General features: G+C 44.0%; 3 non-coding genes across 3 annotated transcripts; all 3 read right to left on the reverse strand.

The window, feature by feature from the left end:
• Positions 1-2,285: 2,285 nt before the first annotated feature.
• On the reverse strand, positions 2,286-2,358 carry trnav-aac (transfer RNA valine (anticodon AAC)). Its single transcript has one exon. It is a non-coding gene; the product is annotated as a tRNA-Val (tRNA).
• Positions 2,359-5,745: 3,387 nt separating this feature from the next.
• trnav-cac (transfer RNA valine (anticodon CAC)) lies at positions 5,746-5,818 on the reverse strand. Its single transcript has one exon. It is a non-coding gene; the product is annotated as a tRNA-Val (tRNA).
• A 3,408-nt stretch (positions 5,819-9,226) lies between these two features.
• Positions 9,227-9,299, reverse strand: trnav-uac (transfer RNA valine (anticodon UAC)). The gene has a single exon. It is a non-coding gene; the product is annotated as a tRNA-Val (tRNA).
• Positions 9,300-15,906: the final 6,607 nt, after the last annotated feature.

A 15,906-nucleotide genomic window follows, 5' to 3' on the forward strand; every position in this document is an offset into this window, starting at 1 on the left:
TCTTTTCCAGCAAATGAAAGAATTTTTCAGTGAATCATTTGCAAAGTCAGAGTTAATGGCATTTGTGCTTTTCTTTCTTCTTGTTTTGCAACATACTGGCGCCTAAATCCAATTCATGTATATTCATGTTTATTGGGGAGACCAAACGCAGACTGGGTGACCGCTTTGCGGAATACGTCGGCTCAGTCCGCAAGCAGGACCCTGAGCTTCCGGTTGCTTGCCATTTCAAGACTGCCCACTGCTCTCATGCTCACATCTCTATCCTGGGATTGCCTCAGTGTTCCAGTGAACATCAACACAAGCTCGAAAAACAGCATCCCGTTGACCGATTAGTTTAGTTTGGTGATACAGCAGTGAAACAGGCCCTTCGGCCCACCGAGTCTGTGCTGACCATCGACCACCCATTTATACTAATCCGACACGAATTCCATATTCCTACCACATCCCCACCTTCCCTATATTTCCCTGCCACCTCCCTATACGAGGGGCAATTTATAATGGCCAATTAACCTATCAAGCAGCCAGTCTTTGGCATGTGGGAGGAAACCGGAGCACCCAGAGGAATCCCACGCAGACACAGGGAGAACTTGCAAACACCACGCAGGCAGTGCCCAGAATTGAAAGCGGGTCGCTGGAGCTGTGAGGCTGCGGTGTGAACCACTGCACACGAGAGCGTGCCGGACTGAATATTGAGTTCAATAATTCCAGAGCATGACGGGGCCCCCATTTTACTTTCATTTTTTGTTATTTTTCATTTTTACATTTTTTACATTTTTTTGTATGTTTATTTTATTTCATCTTAGTTTGTTCAGTTTGCTTACCCACTGTTTTTTTTCCTGTTTGTACTTGCTGCTGTTCAATTTTCAGTCCATTAACAGTCCTCTCTGTACTAATGCTTTGTCTTTCAACACACCATTAACATATTGTTTGCCTTTGCTCCATGACCTTCTGGTCAGCTATTCTGTGGCCTTGTCCAATCTACACCTTCTCCTTTGTTATCTCTTGCTCCACCCCCGCTTTACTTGCTTCTAACCTTTGACATTTCTAATATTTGCCAGTTCTGAAGAAGGGTCACTGAGCCGAAATGTTAACTCTGCTTCTGTCTCCACAGATGCTGCCAGTCGTGCTGAGTATTTCCAGAATTTCTTGTTTTTATTTCAGATTTCCAGCATCCACAGTATTTTGCTTTTATTCATGTATATTCTTCCTCGGTTCAATATGAAGGAGCGCTTTGATATTGAGCGGAGCCGCAGTGCATCTCATTTTCAACGCCACCTTGTTAGTGTTCCTGTTACTTGCCGAATGAAGAACAAAATAAAATAATAATTTGGCAGGTCTGCCTGTTTCCTTAGCTTCAGTTACAGAATCAGCCGTGTCCGTCTTTAAGGGAGGCAAAGTACTCCTAGCGGCTCTGCGTGACGCTGAATAGTTATGTTAATCTGCATCAATAAATCCAGGTATGTCTCTGTTACTGACTGAACAAAACGCTAATAAATCTGTGAGCGACTGTCATAACTTAAATAACTTTTACCCCTCTGCGTGTCATGAACCTTCACCCCTTGTCATAATTGCGGCTGCATGTTAAGAGCTGGGTTATCAAGGTGCTTAAGACACCAATAATCTGCTGCAGCAGTGGTTAAATTGAAAAGGATTTTTGCCCCTTTTACCCAAGAAGAAATGTTCAGGAGGAGCAATTTCCCCCAACTTGTTTCCACCGGAGATTCATCATTGCAACTCAAAGAAAGTTTCAGTCACTTGGGTGTTCTGTAAGAGCTGCTCGGAGGTTCAGTGACCCGGATATCATGTGCCTACGTTTTGCTGAGCCGGTGCTTGGTTGATGGGGAGATTTGGCCCGGGTTGTGCTATTTTACCTCCCCGAGATGGCCAGTAACCTGTTGATTGAGGCAGCAGACGCCACTTGCTGCTGACAGCGAGTAATTGGACAGTGCGGGTCAAAATATTGCAGCGTGCCCCTGTCTCAACGACTGTGGAGCTGGTGAAAGTGAATTGCTGATGTGCTTTTGCCTCGTCTGAAATGAGACTAAGATTCGCTGTTACTTAGCAAGCTCGTGTTGCAGGTTTCTATTCTCATCTGAGCCAAATAAAGTGTCACTGCTCGGTTTTGCGGAACTTTCTGCAGCATCAGGACTAGAAAGAGGAGCGAGTGCAAGGCATTGTGCACACAATGTGCAAGAGAAAGAGGGCTTTGAGAAATTGTGTTGTGTTCATGGGGAATGTCAATGATTGCATATTTCTTGCGAAGAAGTTTGGGTTCGTTTTGAAAATGTTTCTGCGCAGTTTCGAACTGGGGACTTTTTGCGTGTTAGGCAAACGTGATCACCACTACACTACAGAAACTCAACTTGTTACAGCGCTGAGGAAGCTGCAAGTATTGTTAAACTATACAGTCTTAATCGATTTGTGGTGCTTGTTTCATTGAAATGCAATTCCACAGTGACATTTCGCAAGGCTGCAGAGGTATTGACCCAGCCATGGACGATCAGCAGTGCACAACACATCGCCAGTCCATTCAGGCCATCGTACCATTGCCAGTTTTTTCAAAGACTTGCCACTTGGACCCACTTCCTTAGCTCTGCTTTTCTTTGCCTCTCCTTTCATGCAATTATCCAATTCCCTTTTTTTAAAACTCTCCCTTAAGAAACTAAGTTTGTAAGAGGTGCAGCAGCTGCTGCAGTGTTAATGCACAGTGTGCCATCATTGACAAAGATTCCCTTCCCCAAACACACCAAGACATCCACTTGGGATTCTTGCCAACTTCTGGATTTCATTTCTCATTATTTACTGATTGCACGGACACATATTTGTGTTTTTAAACTCTTTATTTTGATCAAATGAGTCCTTATTTTGCTGAGTTGCTACATACAATGTGATTACCCTCGCAGTAGAATGCGTAACAGAGGCAGTTATATAATGGGGGCGAAGCTTCACTGCAGCTATATAATGTCCTGGTTGGACCCCACCTGGAGTCCTCTGCATAGTCTGGGCATGCCAATCTATATAGTATACAAATTGGCCTTGGTATACAGGGCAGTTCAGATCCAGCAGAATGTTTGCAGAGTTCAAATGGTTAGATTAGGAAGCCATGTCCCCTCTTCCACAGCGACAGCTGTTGGTTTCCACCTGGTGCCTCACTTGTTTCTGAATTTCAAGGTGTAGAATGAAATGAAGCAACGTAACCCAAGTTTGCAATGCATTCCACGCAATCATCAAACACATCATTCCTGTCTTCCTCACCTTAGCTGCACAGCCCTCGAAACGTTGCAATCCATGTAACACAGTATTTGTTCCAGGTTTAGGCTTTCAGTAGGATTATAATAATATCTGTGCCCTCATCTTGAAATGAGATTCTCAGCAATATCCAACACAAATTGAATTGCATAGATGACAGGCAAATATAGGAAAACAGGTCAGTATGCAACACAATTCCATGGTGCCCATTTTCAGATGCACAATAGTCATCTTTTCCAGCAAATGAAAGAATTTTTCAGTGAATCATTTGCAAAGTCAGAGTTAATGGCATTTGTGCTTTTCTTTCTTCTTGTTTTGCAACATCCTGGCGCCTAAATCCAATTCATGTATATTCATGTTTATTGGGGAGACCAAACGCAGACTGGGTGACCGCTTTGCGGAATACGTCGGCTCAGTCCGCAAGCAGGACCCTGAGCTTCCGGTTGCTTGCCATTTCAAGACTGCCCACTGCTCTCATGCTCACATCTCTATCCTGGGATTGCCTCAGTGTTCCAGTGAACATCAACACAAGCTCGAAAAACAGCATCCCGTTGACCGATTAGTTTAGTTTGGTGATACAGCAGTGAAACAGGCCCTTCGGCCCACCGAGTCTGTGCTGACCATCGACCACCCATTTATACTAATCCGACACGAATTTCATATTCCTACCACATCCCCACCTTCCCGATATTTCCCTGCCACCTCCCATTACGAGGAGCAATTTGTAATGGCCAATTAACCTATCAAGCAGCCAGTCTTTGGCATGTGGGAGGAAACCGGAGCACCCAGAGGAATCCCACGCAGACACAGGGAGAACTTGCAAACACCACGCAGGCAGTGCCCAGAATTGAAAGCGGGTCGCTGGAGCTGTGAGGCTGCGGTGTGAACCACTGCACACGAGAGCGTGCCGGACTGAATATTGAGTTCAATAATTCCAGAGCATGACGGGGCCCCCATTTTACTTTCATTTTTTGTTATTTTTCATTTTTTACATTTTTTTGTATGTTTATTTTATTTCATCTTAGTTTGTTCAGTTTGCTTACCCATTGATTTTTTTCCTGTTTGTACTTGCTGCTGTTCAATTTTCAGTCCATTAACAGTCCTCTCTGTACTAATGCTTTGTCTTTCAACACACCATTAACATATTGTTTGCCTTTGCTCCATGACCTTCTGGTCAGCTATTCTGTGGCCTTGTCCAATCTACACCTTCTCCTTTGTTATCTCTTGCTCCACGCCCGCTTTACTTGCTTCTAACCTTTGACATTTCTAATATTTGCCAGTTCTGAAGAAGGGTCACTGAGCCGAAATGTTAACTCTGCTTCTGTCTCCAAAGATGCTGCCAGTCGTGCTGAGTATTTCCAGAATTTCTTGTTTTTATTTCAGATTTCCAGCATCCACAGTATTTTGCTTTTATTCATGTATATTCTTCCTCGGTTCAATATGAAGGAGCGCTTTGATATTGAGCGGAGCCGCAGTGCATCTCATTTTCAACGCCACCTTGTTAGTGTTCCTGTTACTTGCCGAATGAAGAACAAAATAAAATGATAATTTGGCAGGTCTGCCTGTTTCCTTAGCTTCAGTTACAGAATCAGCTTTGTCCGTCTTTAAGGGAGGCAAAGTACTCCTCGCGGCTCTGCGTGATGCTGAATCGTTATGTTAATCTCCATCAATAAATCCAGGTATGTCTCTGTTACTGACTGAACAAAACGCTAATAAATCTGTGAGCGACTGTCATAACTTAAATAACTTTTTCCCCTCTGCGTGTCATGAACCTTTACCCCTTGTCATAATTGCGGCTGCATGTTAAGAGATGGGTTATCAAGGTGCTTAAGACGCCAAGAATCTGCTGCAGCAGTGGTTAAATTGAAAAGGATTTTTGCCCCTTTTACCCAAGAAGAAATGTTCAGGAGGAGCAATTTCCCCCAACTTGTTTCCACCGGAGATTCATCATTGCAACTCAAATAAAGTTTCAGTCACTTGGGTGTTCTGCAAGAGCTGCTCGGAGGTTCAGTGACCCGGATATCATGTGCCTACGTTTTGCTGAGCCGGTGCTTGGTTGATGGGGAGATTTGGCCCGGGTTGTGCTATTTTACCTCCCCGAGATGGCCAGTAACCTGTTGATTGAGGCAGCAGACGCCACTTGCTGCTGACAGCGAGTAATTGGACAGTGCGGGTCAAAATATTGCAGCGTGCCCCTGTCTCAACGACTGTGGAGCTGGTGAAAGTGAATTGCTGATGTGCTTTTGCCTCGTCTGAAATGAGACTAAGATTCGCTGTTACTTAGCAAGCTCGTGTTGCAGGTTTCTATTCTAATCTGAGCCAAATAAAGTGTCACTGCTCGGTTTTGAGGAACTTTCTGCAGCATCAGGACTAGAAAGAGGAGCGAGTGCAAGGCAATGTGCAAGAGAAAGAGGGCTTTGAGAAATTGTGTTGTGTTCATGGGGAATGTCAATGATTGCATATTTCTTGCTGTGAAGTTCGGGTTGGTTTTGAAAATGTTTCTGCGCAGTTTTGAACTGTGGGCATTTTGCGTGTGAGGCAAACGTGATCACCACTACACTACAGAAACTCAACACAGTTACAGCGCTGAGGAAGCTGCAAGTATTGTTAAACTATACAGTCTTAATCGATTTGTGCTGCTTGTTTCATTGAAATGCAATTCCACTGTGACATTTCGCAAGGCTGCAGAGGTATTGACCCAGCCATGGACGATCAGCAGTGCACAACACATCGCCAGTCCATTCAGGCCATCGTAACATTGCCAGTTTTTTGAAAGACTTGCCATTTGGGCCCACTTCCTTCGCTCTGCTTTTGTTTGCCTCTCCTTTCATGCAATTATCCAATTCCCTTTTTTAAAAACTCTCCCTTAAGAAACTAAGTTTGTAAGAGGTGCAGCAGCTGCTGCAGTGTTTTTGCACAGTGTGCCCTCATTGACAAAGATTCCCTTCCCCAACCACACCAAGACATCCACTTGGGATTCTTGCCAACTTCTGGATTTCATTTCTCATTATTTACTGATTGCACTGACACATATTTGTGTTTTTAAACTCTTTATTTTGATCAAATGAGTCCTTATTTTGCTGAGATGCTACATACAATGTGATTACCCTCGCAGTAGAATGCGTAACAGAGGCAGTTATATAATGGGGGCGAAGCTTCACTGCAGCTATATAATGTCCTGGTTGGACCCCACCTGGAGTCCTCTGCATAGGCTGGGCATGCCAATTTATATAGTATACAAATTGGCCTTGGTATACAGGGCAGTTCAGATCCAGCAGAATGTTTGCAGAGTTCAAATGGTTAGATTAGGAAGCCATGTCCCCTCTTCCACAGAGACAGCTGTTGGTTTCCACCTGGTTCCTCACTTGTTTCTGAATTTCAAGGTGTAGAATGAAATCAAGCAACGTAACCCAAGTTTGCAATGCATTCCACGCAATCATCAAACACATCATTCCTGTCTTCCTCACCTTAGCTGCACAGCCCTCGAAATGTTGCAATCCATGTAACACAGTATTTGTTCCAGGTTTAGGCTTTCAGTAGGATTATAATAATATCTGTGCCCTCATCTTGAAATGAGATTCTCAGCAATATCCAACACAAATTGAATTGCATAGATGACAGGCAAATATAAGAAAACAGGTCAGTATGCAACACAATTCCATGGTGCCCATTTTCAGATGCACAATAGTCATCTTTTCCAGCAAATGAAAGAATTTTTCAGTGAATCATTTGCAAAGTCAGAGTTAATGGCATTTGTGCTTTTCTTTCTTCTTGTTTTGCAACATACTGGCGCCTAAATCCAATTCATGTATATTCATGTTTATTGGGGAGACCAAACGCAGACTGGGTGACCGCTTTGCGGAATACGTCGGCTCAGTCCGCAAGCAGCACCCTGAGCTTCCGGTTGCTTGCCATTTCAAGACTGCCCACTGCTCTCATGCTCACAGCTCTATCCTGGGATTGCCTCAGTGTTCCAGTGAACATCAACACAAGCTCGAAAAACAGCATCCCGTTGACCGATTAGTTTAGTTTGGTGATACAGCAGTGAAACAGGCCCTTCGGCCCACCGAGTCTGTGCTGACCATCGACCACCCATTTAAGCCAATCCGACACGAATTCCATATTCCTACCACATCCCCACCTTCCCTATATTTCCCTACCACCTGCCTATACGAGGGGCAATTTATAATGGCCAATTAACCTATCAAGCAGCCAGTCTTTGGCATGTGGGAGGAAACCGGAGCACCCAGAGGAATCCCACGCAGACACAGGGAGAACTTGCAAACACCACGCAGGCAGTGCCCAGAATTGAAAGCGGGTCGCTGGAGCTGTGAGGCTGCGGTGTGAACCACTGCACACGAGAGCGTGCCGGACTGAATATTGAGTTCAATAATTCCAGAGCATGACGGGGCCCCCATTTTACTTTCATTTTTTGTTATTTTTCATTTTTACATTTTTTACATTTTTTTGTATATTTATTTTATTTCATCTTAGTTTGTTCAGTTTGCTTACCCACTGTTTTTTTTCCTGTTTGTACTTGCTGCTGTTCAATTTTCAGTCCATTAACAGTCCTCTCTGTACTAATGCTTTGTCTTTCAACATACCATTAACATATTGTTTGCCTTTGCTCCATGACCTTCTGGTCAGCTATTCTGTGGCCTTGTCCAATCTACACCTTCTCCTTTGTTATCTCTTGCTCCACCCCCGCTTTACTTGCTTCTAACCTTTGACATTTCTAATATTTGCCAGTTCTGAAGAAGGGTCACTGAGCCGAAATGTTAACTCTGCTTCTGTCTCCACAGATGCTGCCAGACCTGCTGAGTATTTCCAGAATTTCTTGTTTTTATTTCAGATTTCCAGCATCCACAGTATTTTGCTTTTATTCATGTATATTCTTCCTCAGTTCAATATGAAGGAGCGCTTTGATATTGAGCGGAGCCGCAGTGCATCTCATTTTCAACGCCACCTTGTTAGTGTTCCTGTTACTTGCCGAATGAAGAACAAAATAAAAATGATAATTTGGCAGGTCTGCCTGTTTCCTTAGCTTCAGTTACAGAATCAGCTGTGTCCGTCTTTAAGGGAGGCAAAGTACTCCTAGCGGCTCTGCGTGACGCTGAATAGTTATGTTAATCTGCATCAATAAATCCAGATATGTCTCTGTTACTGACTGAACAAAACGCTAATAAGTCTGTGAGCGACTGTCATAACTTAAATAACTTTTTCCCCTCTGCGTGTCATGAACCTTTACCCCTTGTCATAATTGCGGCTGCATGTTAAGAGCTGGGTTATCAAGGTGCTTAAGACACCAAGAATCTGCTGCAGCAGTGGTTAAATTGAAAAGGATTTTTGCACCTTTTACCCAAGAAGAAATGTTCAGGAGGAGCAATTTCCCCCAACTTGTTTCCACCGGAGATTCATCATTGCAACTCAAAGAAAGTTTCAGTCACTTGGGTGTTCTGTCAGAGCTGCTCGGAGGTTCAGTGACCCGGATATCATGTGCCTACGTTTTGCTGAGCCGGTGCTTGGTTGATGGGGAGATTTGGCCCGGGTTGTGCTATTTTACCTCCCCGAGATGGCCAGTAACCTGTTGATTGAGGCAGCAGACGCCACTTGCTGCTGACAGCGAGTAATTGGACAGTGCGGGTCAAAATATTGCAGCGTGCCCCTGTCTCAACGACTGTGGAGCTGGTGAAAGTGAATTGCTGATGTGCTTTTGCCTCGTCTGAAATGAGACTAAGATTCGCTGTTACTTCGCAAGCTCGTGTTGCAGGTTTCCATTCTAATCTGAGCCAAATAAAGTGTCACTGCTCGGTTTTGAGGAACTATCTGCAGCATCTGGACGAGAAAGAGGAGCAAGTGCAAGGCATTGCGCGCACAATGTGCAAGAGAAAGAGGGCTTTGAGAAATTGTGTTGTGTTCATGGGGAATGTCAATGATTGCATATTTCTGGCGAAGAAGTTTGGGTTGCTTTTGAAAATGTTTCTGCCCAGTTTCGAACTGGGGATCTTTTGCGTGTAAGGAAAACGTGATCACCACTACACTACAGAAACTCAACACAGTTGCAACGTTGAGGAAGCTGAAAGTATTGTTAAACTATACAGTCTTAATCGATTTGTGCTGCTTGTTTCATTGAAATGCAATTCCACTGTGACATTTCGCAAGGCTGCAGAGGTATTGACCCAGCCATGGACGATCAGCAGTGCACAACACATCGCCAGTCCATTCAGGCCATCGTACCATGGCAGTTTTTTGAAAGACTTGCCATTTGGGCCCACTTCCTTATCACTGCTTTTGTTTGACTCTCCTTTCATGCAATTATCCAATTCCCTTTTTTTAAAACTCTCCCTTAAGAAACTAAGTTTGTAAGAGGTGCAGCAGCTGCTGCAGTGTTAATGCACAGTGTGCCATCATTGACAAAGATTCCCTTCCCCAACCACACCAAGACATCCACTTGGGATTCTTGCCAAGTTCTGGATTTCATTTCTCATTATTTACTGATTGCACTGACACATATTTGTGTTTTTAAACTCTTTATTTTGATCAAATGAGTCCGTATTTTGCTGAGATGCTACAAACAATGTGATTACCCTCGCAGAAGAATGCGTAACAGAGGCAGTTATATAATGGGGGCGAAGCTTCACTGCAGCTGTATAATGTCCTGGTTGGACCCCACCTGGAGTCCTCTGCATAGTCTGGGCATGCCAATTTATATAGTATACAAATTGGCCTTGGTATACAGGGCAGTTCAGATCCAGCAGAATGTTTGCAGAGTTCAAATGGTTAGATTAGGAAGCCATGGCCCCTCTTCCACAGAGACAGCTGTTGGTTTCCACCTGGTGCCTCACTTGCTTCTGAATTTCAAGGTGTAGAATGAAATCAAGCAACGTAACCCAAGTTTGCAATGCATTCCACGCAATCATCAAACACATCATTCCTGTCTTCCTCACCTTAGCTGCACAGCCCTCGAAACGTTGCAATCCATGTAACACAGTATTTGTTCCAGGTTTAGGCTTTCAGTAGGATTATAATAATATCTGTGCCCTCATCTTGAAATGAGATTCTCAGCAATATCCAATACAAATTGAATTGCATAGATGACAGGCAAATATAGGAAAACAGGTCAGTATGCAACACAATTCCATGGTGCCCATTTTCAGATGCACAATAGTCATCTTTTCCAGCAAATGAAAGAATTTTTCAGTGAATCATTTGCAAAGTCAGAGTTAATGGCATTTGTGCTTTTCTTTCTTCTTGTTTTGCAACATACTGGCGCCTAAATCCAATTCATGTATATTCATGTTTATTGGGGAGACCAAACGCAGACTGGGTGACCGCTTTGCGGAATACGTCGGCTCAGTCCGCAAGCAGGACCCTGAGCTTCCGGTTGCTTGCCATTTCAAGACTGCCCACTGCTCTCATGCTCACATCTCTTTCCTGGGATTGCCTCAGTGTTCCAGTGAACATCAACACAAGCTCGAAAAACAGCATCCCGTTGACCGATTAGTTTAGTTTGGTGATACAGCAGTGAAACAGGCCCTTCGGCCCACCGAGTCTGTGCTGACCATCGACCACCCATTTATACTAATCCGACACGAATTCCATATTCCTACCACATCCCCACCTTCCCTATATTTCCCTACCACCTCCCTATACGAGGGGCAATTTATAATGGCCAATTAACCTATCAAGCAGCCAGTCTTTGGCATGTGGGAGGAAACCGGAGCACCCAGAGGAATCCCACACAGACACAGGGAGAACTTGCAAACACCACGCAGGCAGTGCCCAGAATTGAAAGCGGGTCGCTGGAGCTGTGAGGCTGCGGTGTGAACCACTGCACACGAGAGCGTGCCGGACTGAATATTGAGTTCAATAATTCCAGAGCATGACGGGGCCCCCATTTTACTTTCATTTTTTGTTATTTTTCATTTTTACATTTTTTACATTTTTTTGTATGTTTATTTTATTTCATCTTAGTTTGTTCAGTTTGCTTACCCACTGTTTTTTTTCCTGTTTGTACTTGCTGCTGTTCAATTTTCAGTCCATTAACAGTCCTTTCTGTACTAATGCTTTGTCTTTCAACACACCATTAACATATTGTTTGCCTTTGCTCCATGACCTTCTGGTCAGCTATTCTGTGGCCTTGTCCAATCTACACCTTCTCCTTTGTTATCTCTTGCTCCACCCCCGCTTTACTTGCTTCCAACCTTTGACATTTCTAATATTTGCCAGTTCTGAAGAAGGGTCACTGAGCCGAAATGTTAACTCTGCTTCTGTCTCCACAGATGCTGCCAGTCGTGCTGAGGATTTGCAGAATTTCTTGTTTTTATTTCAGATTTCCAGCATCCACAGTATTTTGCTTTTATTCATGTATATTCTTCCTCGGTTCAATATGAAGGAGCGCTTTGATATTGAGCGGAGCCGCAGTGCATCTCATTTTCAACGCCACCTTGTTAGTGTTCCTGTTACTTGCCGAATGAAGAACAAAATAAAATGATAATTTGGCAGGTCTGCCTGTTTCCTTAGCTTCAGTTACAGAATCAGCTGTGTCCGTCTTTAAGGGAGGCAAAGTACTCATAGCGGCTCTGCGTGACGCTGAATAGTTATGTTAATCTGCATCAATAAATCCAGGTATGTCTCTGTTACTGACTGAACAAAACGCTAATAAATCTGTGAGCGACTGTCATAACTTAAATAACTTTTTCCCCTCTGCGTGTCATGAACCTTTACCCCTTGTCATAATTGCGGCTGCATGTTAAGAGCTGGGTTATCAAGGTGCTTCAGACACCAAGAATCTGCTGCAGCAGTGGTTAAATTGAAAAGGATTTTTGCCCCTTTTACCCAAGAAGAAATGTTCAGGAGGAGCAATTTCCCCCAACTTGTTTCCACCGGAGATTCATCATTGCAACTCAAAGAAAGTTTCAGTCACTTGGCTGTTCTGTCAGAGCTGCTCGGAGGTTCAGTGACCCGGATATCATGTGCCTACGTTTTGCTGAGCCTGTGCTTGGTTCATGGGGAGATTTGGCCCTGGTTGTGCTATTTTACCTCCCCGAGATGGCCAGTAACCTGTTGATTGAGGCAGCAGACGCCTCTTGCTGCTGACAGCGAGTAATTGGAGAGTGCGGGTCAAAATATTGCAGCGTGCCCCTGTCTCAACGACTGTGGAGCTGGTGAAAGTGAATTGCTGATGTGCTTTTGCCTCGTCTGAAATGAGATTAAGATTCGCTGTTACTTAGCAAGCTCGTGTTGCAGGTTTCTATTCTAATCTGAGCCAAATAAAGTGTCACTGCTCGGTTTTGAGGAACTTTCTGCAGCATCAGGACTAGAAAAAGGAGCGAGTGCAAGGCATTGTGCACACAATGTGCAAGAGAAAGAGGGCTTTGAGAAATTGTGTTGTGTTCATGGGGAATGTCAATGATTGCATATTTCTTGCGATGAAGTTTGGGTTGGTTTTGAAAATGTTTCTGCCCAGTTTCGAACTGGGGACTTTTTGCGAGTGAGGCAAACGTGATCACCACCACTCTACAGAAACTCAACACAGTTGCAGCGCTGAGGAAGCTGCAAGTGTTGTTAAACTGTACAGTCTTAATCGATTTGTGGTGCTTGTTTCATTGAAATGCAATTCCAGTGTGACATTTCGCAAGGCTGCAGAGGTATTGACCCAGCCATGGACGATCAGCAGTGCACAACACATCGCCAGTCCATTCAGGCCATCGTACAATTGGCAGTTTTATGAAAGACTTGCCATTTGGGCCCACTTCCTTAGCTCTGCTTTTGTTTGCCTCTCCTTTCATGCAATTGTCCAATTCCCTTTTTTAAAACTCTCCCTTAAGAAACTAAGTTTGTAAGAGGTGCAGCAGCTGCTGCAGTGTTAATGCACAGTGTGCCATCATTTACAAAGATTCCCTTCCCCAACCACACCAAGACATCCACTTGGGATTCTTGCCAACTTCTGGATTTCATTTCTCATTATTTACTGATTGCACTGACACATATTTGTGTTTTTAAACTCTTTATTTTGATCAAATGAGTCCTTATTTTGCTGAGATGCTACATACAATGTGATTACCCTCGCAGTAGAATGCATAACAGAGGCAGTTATATAATGGGGGCGAAGCTTCACTGCAGCTATATCATGTTCTGGTTGGACCCCACCTGGAGTCCTCTGCATAGTCTGGGCATGCCAATTTATATAGTATACAAATTGGCCTTGGTATACAGGGCAGTTCAGATCCAGCAGAATGTTTGCAGAGTTCAAATGGTTAGATTAGGAAGCTATGTCCCCTCTTCCACAGAGACAGCTGTTGGTTTCCACCTGGTTCCTCACTTGTTTCTGAATTTCAAGGTGCAGAATGAAATCAAGCAACGTAACCCAAGTTTGCAATGCATTCCACGCAATCATCAAACACATCATTCCTGTCTTCCTCACCTTAGCTGCACAGCCCTCGAAATGTTGCAATCCATGTAACACAGTATTTGTTCCAGGTTTAGGCTTTCAGTAGGATTATAATAATATCTGTGCCCTCATCTTGAAATGAGATTCTCAGCAATATCCAACACAAATTGAATTGCATAGATGACAGGCAAATATAGGAAAACAGGTCAGTATGCAACACAATTCCATGGTGCCCATTTTCAGATGCACAATAGTCATCTTTTCCAGCAAATGAAAGAATTTTTCAGTGAATCATTTGCAAAGTCAGAGTTAATGGCATTTGTGCTTTTCTTTCTTCTTGTTTTGCAACATACTGGCGCCTAAATCCAATTCATGTATATTCATGTTTATTGGGGAGACCAAACGCAGACTGGGTGACCGCTTTGCGGAAGACATCGGCTCAGTCCGCAAGCAGGACCCTGATCTTCCGGTTGCTTGCCATTTCTAGACTGCCCACTGCTCTCATGCTCACATCTCTATCCTGGGATTGCCTCAGTGTTCCAGTGAACATCAACACAAGCTCGAAAAACAGCATCCCGTTGACCGATTAGTTTAGTTTGGTGATGCAGCAGTGAAACAGGCCCTTCGGCCCACCGAGTCTGTGCTGACCATCGACCACCCATTTATACTAATCCGACACGAATTCCATATTCCTACCACATCCCCACCTTCCCTATATTTCCCTACCACCTCCCTATACGAGGGGCAATTTATAATGGCCAATTAACCTATCAAGCAGCCAGTCTTTGGCATGTGGGAGGAAACCGGAGCACCCAGAGGAATCCCACGCAGACACAGGGAGAACTTGCAAACACCACGCAGGCAGTGCCCAGAATTGAAAGCGGGTCGCTGGAGCTGTGAGGCTGCGGTGTGAACCACTGCACACGAGAGCGTGCCGGACTGAATATTGAGTTCAATAATTCCAGAGCATGACGGGGCCCCCATTTTACTTTCATTTTTTGTTATTTTTCATTTTTACATTTTTTACATTTTTTTGTATGTTTATTTTATTTCATCTTAGTTTGTTCAGTTTGCTTACCCACTGTTTTTTTTCCTGTTTGTACTTGCTGCTGTTCAATTTTCAGTCCATTAACAGTCCTTTCTGTACTAATGCTTTGTCTTTCAACACACCATTAACATATTGTTTGCCTTTGCTCCATGACCTTCTGGTCAGCTATTCTGTGGCCTTGTCCAATCTACACCTTCTCCTTTGTTATCTCTTGCTCCACCCCCGCTTTACTTGCTTCCAACCTTTGACATTTCTAATATTTGCCAGTTCTGAAGAAGGGTCACTGAGCCGAAATGTTAACTCTGCTTCTGTCTCCACAGATGCTGCCAGTCGTGCTGAGGATTTGCAGAATTTCTTGTTTTTATTTCAGATTTCCAGCATCCACAGTATTTTGCTTTTATTCATGTATATTCTTCCTCGGTTCAATATGAAGGAGCGCTTTGATATTGAGCGGAGCCGCAGTGCATCTCATTTTCAACGCCACCTTGTTAGTGTTCCTGTTACTTGCCGAATGAAGAACAAAATAAAATGATAATTTGGCAGGTCTGCCTGTTTCCTTAGCTTCAGTTACAGAATCAGCTGTGTCCGTCTTTAAGGGAGGCAAAGTACTCATAGCGGCTCTGCGTGACGCTGAATAGTTATGTTAATCTGCATCAATAAATCCAGGTATGTCTCTGTTACTGACTGAACAAAACGCTAATAAATCTGTGAGCGACTGTCATAACTTAAATAACTTTTTCCCCTCTGCGTGTCATGAACCTTTACCCCTTGTCATAATTGCGGCTGCATGTTAAGAGCTGGGTTATCAAGGTGCTTCAGACACCAAGAATCTGCTGCAGCAGTGGTTAAATTGAAAAGGATTTTTGCCCCTTTTACCCAAGAAGAAATGTTCAGGAGGAGCAATTTCCCCCAACTTGTTTCCACCGGAGATTCATCATTGCAACTCAAAGAAAGTTTCAGTCACTTGGCTGTTCTGTCAGAGCTGCTCGGAGGTTCAGTGACCCGGATATCATGTGCCGACGTTTTGCTGAGCCGGTGCTTGGTTGATGGGGAGATTTGGCCCGGGTTGTGCTATTTTACCTCCCCGAGATGGCCAGAAACCTGTTGATTGAGGCAGCAGACGCCTCTTGCTGCTGACAGCGAGTAATTGGACAGTGCGGGTCAAAATATTGCAGCGTGCCCCTGTCTCAACGACTGTGGAGCTGGTGAAAGTGAA

The sequence above is a fragment of the Heterodontus francisci genome, chromosome 22 (assembly GCF_036365525.1).
Source record: "Heterodontus francisci isolate sHetFra1 chromosome 22, sHetFra1.hap1, whole genome shotgun sequence".
Taxonomy (NCBI): domain Eukaryota; kingdom Metazoa; phylum Chordata; class Chondrichthyes; order Heterodontiformes; family Heterodontidae; genus Heterodontus; species Heterodontus francisci.